At 47.9% G+C, this 8,787-nt stretch overlaps 1 long non-coding RNA gene across 1 annotated transcript; it reads right to left on the reverse strand.

Annotated features, from left to right (window-relative positions):
• Positions 1-4,721: 4,721 nt before the first annotated feature.
• On the reverse strand, positions 4,722-6,858 carry LOC115505717. The gene is made up of 3 exons (XR_003966094.2): positions 6,617-6,858; positions 5,728-5,896; positions 4,722-5,616 (listed from the first exon to the last, which is right to left on the reverse strand). It is a non-coding gene; the product is annotated as an uncharacterized LOC115505717 (long non-coding RNA).
• Positions 6,859-8,787: the final 1,929 nt, after the last annotated feature.

Raw genomic sequence — 8,787 nt, forward strand, 5'->3', positions numbered from 1 at the left:
TTGCAAACACAGAATCACCGGATCTCAGAGTCGTAAAGCTCTTAAGACAGACTAGCTCAAACCTGCACCCACATTCAAATGCCTCTCTAACACGTCTGATGGATGGTTAGTGAGCCCGGTTAGACAGCATGCAGTGACTAATTTTACAACCCATTTCATCCTTGGCCCATTTCATCCTTCAGCCAGGCCTATTTATTGCAGTCAGTCCTTCCTTCAAAGCCTTGAAGCCTCACACACCTCCCCCTGCCACCGCCTGCCGTGTGCCCTAACCTGCGGCTGAATGTTGGGAAACCCCAATTCCAGCCGTCTTAGGAAAGTATCTCTGTTCTAGGGACAAGCTGGGAATCTTAGGGACTGAGAAATAAATTAGTATCCAAGGAAGGTACCCGGAAGAGTCTAAAGGAATGGTTCTTAAGCACTCAAGGTCCAAACCGTGGCGGGCAGGGAGAAGGGATGGGCACACAGGATGCGGCCCGCAGAGCGAGAAGTCAGCTCACACCCACGGAGGGCCCCAGGGACTGTTCAGAACCGCTCGAGGCAGAAATTTGAAGTCGGTCAAGTCGAGAGGACCCATCAGGAAAGTAGACCAAAAACATGACTATCCAATTAAAAGTGAAACTAAAACAAAGATCATTTATATTTTGGTATGTTGCCCCATTCCACGAGCTCCCTGCTTCCTGAGTGGGTAAAGCCTGCGTGACTGGTCCCCCCGTGGATTGCGCTGGACGAGTAAAAAGAACAATGGGGAGGTCACAATCCTACAGACCTCCGTGGAATGCCAGGAGAGCAGGTGCGCTGGCAGCCTGGGAAGTCACAAAACCACCAGGGCTTGGCTCCGTGGGCTGGGAATCTGTGCCATCACACAAGGCCACGCACCCAGATGGTCCCTGCACTTGGTTCCATGCTCTGATGTTGCCCTCTTGAAATTTTTTTTTTAATGTTTACTTATTTTGGGGAGAGAGAGAGAGAGGATGAGTGGTGGAGGGGCAGAGAGAGGGGGACAGAGGATCCGAAGCAGGCTCCAGGCTCTGAGCTGTCAGCACAGAGCCGACGTGGGGCTCAAACTCACAGACTGCGAGATCATGACTTGAGCCAAAGTCGGACGCTCAACCGACTGAGCCACCCAGGCACCTCCCCTCTCGCAATTCTTAATAATTTTTTAACAGGGGGCCCAGGTTTCATCTTGCGACGGGCCACATAAACTACACAGCTTGTCCTGAAACCCACTCACCCCAGGAGTGAGGTCAGGGGAGACATAATAGGCACACGTCACAGTCCCGCGGCCCCTTAGGATTTCCACGGCCTCCTGCACATCCCGCTTGACCGTGACAATGACTCTTTCAAGGAGGCAAAAAAATGAGGTCATTAGTTAGTTGTAGTCTGTCCAAGGGCACAGAACCGGGGACTTTTAGAAGAGATCTTATCTGCTGTGTAATTTATCTTTCCGCACCTCCTTCCACAAATAAAAAGCTCGGGCTCAGAGGAGTTACAGGACTTGTCCAAAGTCACACAAGTGGATTTACCGGGAAGCGGGCTTCGCGCCGTTGTCTCTGGAAGTTCTGGACCGTGAGCTCTGTGAGGACGGGCGCTGATTACGTGTTCCTTGTTCGCAGGCTCAGAGTAGGTACCCAGTGAATGCACATCTAACTGCTTCCGCTTTTAAAATACTTCATTATTTCTATTTCATTTGACCTTCCCAACACGTCTAGAAAGTAAATGAGGTAGGTATTGTATCCTCGTTCGCAAGTGAAGGAAACCATTTCGAAGGGGCACAGATATCCTTACAGAGCGGTAGAGTGATGAGGACGGGGAGGGGCGTGTGCAGACTGGATGGGCCTTCACCCCTCCTCATCACCTTTTCACCAGCTCTCCCCACATGGGAGACCTTCTTTCCGGTTCCTCCTCCAGGGTAAGAAATCAGTTGTCTATTAAGCACTGCATCCGTCCAAATGGTCACTGAAAGAAACCCTGGACCCAGAGGAAAAGAGACTAAAATCCACGTATGTGTGATATGTATGGTCACATAGAAAGATGGCGGTGGAGTCCCACCGAATTGTAGCAGAGGATGCCGGTAGTCCAACAAATCAGAACACAAGTCAGCCTGGGGTCCCCCAGGACGCAGTAACAGAAAAGACTTGGGCCTTCTTGCTTCTGGGTAGAGCTCCTATGGTTCATTCTCCATGACTTGAATTATCCTTCTCTTCCCTCAAAGTATCAAAACCTTGAGAGGCAAGTATTGGGGGCGGTCACCCACAGGTGGCCCTGAACTGTGTGACTTGAGCAAGGCAGCAGCTGGGGCCACGGCATCCCAGGGAACTTACAAGGCACGAATGTGGCAGTCTGCTTAGGACTGACTCAAGGAATACTCAATACTGATTGTACTTTAGTATTTTCATAATACCACAAGGTAAAATAACCACATGGAAACCATCAATGGGAAGATGAAAGAATGGCTATCCGGAGTCAACAATTCCATTGTTCTCAGGGGCACCCCAGTGGCTCAGTCGGTTGAGCATCTGACTTCGGCTCAGGTCATGATCTTACAGCTCGTGAGTTCGAGCCCCATGTTGGTTTTTGTGCCGATTCTCTGTCTCCATCTCTCTCTGCCCCTCCTCCACTTGTTTTCTCTCTCTCAAAAGTAAAAATAAACATAAAAAATAAATAATAAAAACAACCAACAATAAAATGAAATAAATCACAATGGAGCAACCACACCCCCACTACCCCAAAACTCAGTTCCTTGATTATTAAAGACCCGGATGCAAGAGGCAAAAATATAAAGATCTTATAAGACAATGTAGTAGAAAACCTTCGTGATCTCAGTGTAGGAAAGGACACGAAAAGCATGAACAGTACTCATGTGTTAAACATTTTTAAGTCTGTTCACCTAAAGACATTATAAAGAAAGTGAGGGGCGCCTGGGTGGCGCAGTCGGTTAAGCGTCCGACTTCGGCCAGGTCACGATCTCGCGGTCTGTGAGTTCGAGCCCCGCGTCAGGCTCTGGGCTGATGGCTCAGAGCCTGGAGCCTGTTTCCTATTCTGTGTCTCCCTCTCTCTCTGCCCCTCCCCCGTTCATGCTCTGTCTCTCTCTGTCCCAAAAATAAATAAACGTTGAAAAAAAAAAAAAAAAAAAGAAAGTGAAAGGCCAGGCCATGAACTAAAACCCATATATATGTGATGCATAACTGACAAAAGAATAATATCCAGAAACATTTCATGAATTCCTGTGAACACATATGCACATAAAGAGAGATGGAAAAAAATAAAATAAAATAAAATAAAATAAAATAGTGGCAAAGACATGAACAGGCATTTCCCAAAGGGCAAAGGGGAAATCCACATAGTGAATAAAGACACGCGAAATTGCTCAACCTCTTTAATAACCAGAGAAATGCACATTAAAACCACAAGGACGTACCATTGCACACCCTCAGATAACAAAAATAAAAGAGATAACAAAAATGTAAGAGAGAACGTGGAGCAAAGGAAATTCAATGTAAGTTATGCTTGCCAAGTGCAGAGTCGTTTGGCAAGTTGGTCTTTTCTTGCCCTCAGCAATTCCACCCATAGGTGCATACCCTACACTTGAAGGGGTTCCAGTCAAGTGCGCCAGGAGACAGGCAAGAACGTTCACAGAAACCCCGTGCTTGTTAGCTCAAACCCAGGAACAGCCCGAACGCTCTTCAATAGTAGAATGGATAAATAAACAGTGATTTCTTCAAATCGTGTACTATTATACAACACCCCCCCAAAACTGTTACTGGGAGATCAATCTAGCTCAATCGCACCAAGATAGTAATGAATAAGAAAAGCAACTCACAAAAGAACAAGTGCGGTGTGATCCATTTATATAAAGACACAAACGAGCAAAAATGAGCTCTATCCTTTAGGGATGCCAACATAAGGAAAAGGAATGAGTACCACAAAACTCAGGGTGGTGTTACTCAGAGGGGCAGGAGGGACATGTCACGGGGAGGCGCGTGGGGAGGCCATACTCTGTTCTTTGACCTGGCGGGTGTTCACACTAGCGTTTGCCTTAACTTCACCAGTTCATTGAACAGCACGTAGCATGGGAAATCAGGAAACCGTCGTTTCTATGTGTCAAATCCGAGCAAATACTGACAACTTCAAATGGTTTGATATAAAATATATGTGTGTGTTGACACAGTATGATCTGTGCGTGCTACACTTCCCAATTTAAAAAAAAAATGAAAAGAAGAAGGAAAGAAAGAAGTATTGAATAGGAATCAGGAAACCTAGGTTTCTAAGGTGACTAACTGGGTTCCAAACTGCGTTCTAAGACCACACAGAGCTCTTTACCTCTGTTTCTACAGAGAAGCAGTGTAGGGCAGTGATTATGTGCAAGGGCCCTGGGGACAGGCAGCTCTGGGTTTGAATCCTAGCCTTGCCACTTAGAAGCTGCATCTCAGTGACTCGATTAATTAATTTACCGAGCCATCGACCTCATCTGTAAAGCCGCTGTGGTAGTTGTACCTATAGAGTTATTGTCAAGTGCATGTGTAAATTTAAATGAAGCAGCTGTAACCGTGTGTAGCTAGCTTAGAACAATGCCTTGTGTTTTGTTTTTTGTTATTGCGAGACAGAGAGTGTGAGCAAGGGAGGGCAGAGAGAGAGAGGAAGACACAGAATCCGAAGCAGGCTCCAGGCTCCGAGCTGTCGGCACAGAGCCCGAGGCGGGGGCTCAAACTCACGACGGACGCTTCACCGACTGAGCCACCCAGGCGCCCCAGTACAATGCCTTGTAAATAACTGATCAATGGTAGTCCCGTCATTTGGTCTCATTCTCTTCCCTCACATTCCTTCACGAGTTTCAGAAAGGTACCAAAGAAAAACTTATGCGAGCACGTTCTGGAAATGCACACGATTCTGTGCAAAGCCCCGCGGCTATTTTTGATCCTCTAGGAGTCTGTTCTCAGACTAACGCCCGAGAACTTTAGTCTGTTCTCATTTATCACAAAGGTAGCACCATCACCACGACCACCGGGAGTTAGGAGAGAATCAGCACTGCCTTTCACACACATCCGACGTGATCACAACACTTGTGTTTCTCCACAAGGAATTCAACCGTGCTCCTCCTAACCCCAACCTCCTAGCACAAAACTGATTCTTGAACTCCGGATTACAAACTTAGGTCCAAGGAGATGAAGACAGAAGCAAGACTTTCTTGTAAACAAATGGGCGGGGTGAGTACCGTCCCGCCGGAAATTGCCTTCGCCAGGGGTCACAGCACGGAACTTCCCTGCAGCGGGTCTGGGAAGTGTTTGGATTCTATAGTCAGGATTACCGTAGAGGGTCTCCCAGCCGTCCTTAGGCCTCAGGAGACCATTCCAGCTTTGTGTAAGTTGCCCATGAGCCTGAACCCCAGGGAAGGGGTGGGCTGGTTGTTAAGTCTCAATCAATGTCTAAGGAAAAATGGAGATTAATAACAAGTGGTTGCTCAGACGGGTAGGGATGATATTGCCTTACCTTGACACGCACGGATCTGACACAGAGGCCTGGTGAACAGCTTGACTTGGTTAGACCCCTCTCTGCAAGGCTCAATGTCGTCTGGGAACCCACCTTGATGTGAACGCACGGAATCGCGGTTTCCTGAACCTGTGGATGAATTGCCTTTAACACTTACAATAAGTTACCACAAACGTTATCCACCCCGTGGATGCTTCACCAGTACCTGGGCGTTAGTGACCAGACCTCTCAAGAGCCTACCGATTCATATTTCATGTGGGAAGAGTCCTTGTGTTCTGTCTGCTCTAACGCTCGTGTTCATTACAATGAAGGACAGCACATCTGGCCACTGTAGTTTGGATAAATAGACTGGCATAACCCTCGGCCAACTTGGTTTCTTCAAAGTCTATGTGGGTGTTTTATCGCCTCCCTTTAAGAAATGGACAGGGAAAGCATTGAATCCCGAGGCAGTGAAGGCATAGCGAGGTTTGCAAATTTTATAACCTCTCCCATAAAATATGTGCCTTGATTACTACTCATAGACAAAGATATTGCAAACGAAGAGATAACGTCTTTCAGAAGTCATTTGCCGACCGTCACCAGTCACAAGCAGTTACTTATGAACTCGCCAGAAAGATGTAAGCGTTTACACGGTCACTAAAGCACAAGTAGGTAAACAACACTTTGCTTGTATAAAATCAACCCAAGTAGTTAGCAAAGCCCCCATGAGGAAAGGCTATGCCTTCTTAACCCTCTCCTGATAGCAGAGAAGTGCATACCATCGCATCAAACAACTCTGGACACACGGAGCAAACCAGCCAGCCCTAATAATTCGTGGAACCCTTCGTTTGTTCACAGATGCGATAAGCTACCCAAGCTTGGTGTCACCCAGCAGCCGCCAAGGTGCCTCAAAGATGATATGGGTGCGAAACAAACAAACAAAACAAAACAGCACGTCAGCCTCCAAGAACTCTGAACGCGGGATTTGATTTTGGAGAAGAGTGGTAAGTGATAGAATGGCCAGGGGAATAGAGTGAGATGTTAATGTAAGAGTGAAGAGAACTGTTTACAGAAATGGCCACAGCCCCGGAGGTGTCATGGACCAAGCTAACCGTTTTATAACAACCAAAACAGAAAGTAAGAAAAGAACCTGGGAAATGCTCGTTGGTTCAGAAGTGAGAAACGCTTGTTTTTAGAATTCAGGAGGTACCCCAAACCATAGCTGGAGTCGGTCTCAAGAGCCCCGGCTCTGATGAGGCGGTGTTTTTGCTCCCCGGGCAGAATATGCAGAAACAAACCAACAAAAAGACTCTTAACCGCTGCACGGTGAGCAGAGACTGCCAGCCAGAGGCGAATTTTCACTTCCTCGTCCTCTAGTTCTCTCCAATCAAGTCTACACATTAAAAAAAGGGTGGGGGCCTGGGCGGCTCAGTGAGTTAAGCGTCTGACTTCAGCTCAGGTCACTATCTCATGGTCTGCGAGTTCGAGCCCCGCGTCGGGCTCTGTGCTGACGGCTCAGGGCCTGCTTTGGATCCGCTCTCTGCCCCTCCCCGACTCATTCTCATTCTCTCTCTCTCAAAAATAAGTGAAAACATTTTTTAATTAACATTAAGATTAAACAAGTGGGGGTCGGCGTGCCTGGGTGGCTGTGGGTTAAGCTTCTAGCTCTTGATTTCCACTTGGGTCGTGATCTCACGGTTCATGGGTTCAAGCCCCGTGCGGGGCTCTGTGCTGACGGCGCTGAGCCCACTTGGGACTCTCTCTCTCTCCCTCTTTTTCTCCCTCTCTCTCTGCCCCTCCCTTGCTCTCTCTCTCTCTCTCTCTCAAAATAAATAAACTTAAAAAAAATTCAATGTACTGTGTAAAGGAAAAACCCACTCCTACTGTCTGTGTTACTCACATGACCACCACACTCCACGAGACTTCCCTTCTGACACCGGTTGTGTGGGTTTTCCACCCGTCGAGCAATCCTCTGAGACATCAGCGGTTCAAAACAACCCACCAGTTCAGGACCGACACGAACCTGGGGTTAGCAGTGGATTCTGCATGTTAGGGGCTGCGTCCCCAAGATTGTCCTCACATCAGGCACCAATCACAAGCCCACGTTTGCACCTGTGCTTCTGGCCAATCACCTAGAAATCAGGGTTCCCATGACTCCTTCTTTGGGTTTAGTAATTTGCTCTATAGAAAGACACACAGGACTCAGAGCAACACTTGACTACGTTTACCACTTTATTATGTAATATAGGATACCATAAAGGATACAGATGAGCAGCCCGATGAAGAGATATATGGGGGGGCGAGGTCTGGGAGGGTCCTGAGCACAAGAGCTCTTGTCCCCGCAGAGTTGGGGTGCACCATGAATGGGTTCATGAACCCAGAAGCTCTGTGAACCCTGTACTTTGGGGATTTTTTTTTTAATTTTTTTTCAACGTTTTTTTATTTATTTTGGGACAGAGAGAGACAGAGCATGAACGGGAGAGGGGCAGAGAGAGAGGGAGACACAGAATCGGAAACAGGCTCCAGGCTCCGAGCCATCAGGCCAGAGCATGATGCGGGGCTCGAACACACGGACCGCGAGATCGTGACCTGGCTGAAGTCGGACGCTTAACCGACTGCGCCGCCCAGGCGCCCCTCTTTGGGGATTTTTATAGAGGCTTCATCACGTAGGCATGATCAGTCATTAACTCCATTTCCAGCCCCTCCTCCCTTTCTAGAGAATGGGGATGGTGCTGAAATTCCAAGCTTCTAATCAGGGCTCTGTCTTTCTGGTGACCGGCCCCCATCCAGGAGCCCACCCAGAGTCACCTCATTAGAACCAAAGGCACTTCTGTCACCCAGGACACTCCAGGGGACTTGGGAGCCCGGTGCCAGGAACCAGAGTCAAAGAGCAAATATCAGAAGAAGGCAGGCCCCTGGTGTTCTTACTACTTAAGAAATTACAAGGAATTTCAGGAACTCTGTGCCAAGAACAGGGATGGGAGGGGCAGAGACCAATGAATATATACACATTTTTTTTCTATTATTTCACAGCGTTGGTATGACATTCACATTATTTGACAGTCAAAACAATATTTTTAATGACAGTAGTTATTTAAGCCTTTCAAACTGTCCCTTCCGAAACACAATCTCATCAAGTATTTTATAAGAAACTACACTGATTGGGGCACCTGGGTGGCGCAGTCGGTTAAGCGTCCGACTTCAGCCAGGTCACGATCTCGCGGTCCGGGAGTTCGAGCCCCGCGTCGGGCTCTGGGCTGATGGCTCGGAGCCTGGAGCCTGTTTCCGATTCTGTGTCTCCCTCTCTCTCTGCCCCTCCGC

This window comes from Lynx canadensis, chromosome F1 (genome assembly GCF_007474595.2).
Source record: "Lynx canadensis isolate LIC74 chromosome F1, mLynCan4.pri.v2, whole genome shotgun sequence".
Lineage (NCBI taxonomy): Eukaryota > Metazoa > Chordata > Mammalia > Carnivora > Felidae > Lynx > Lynx canadensis.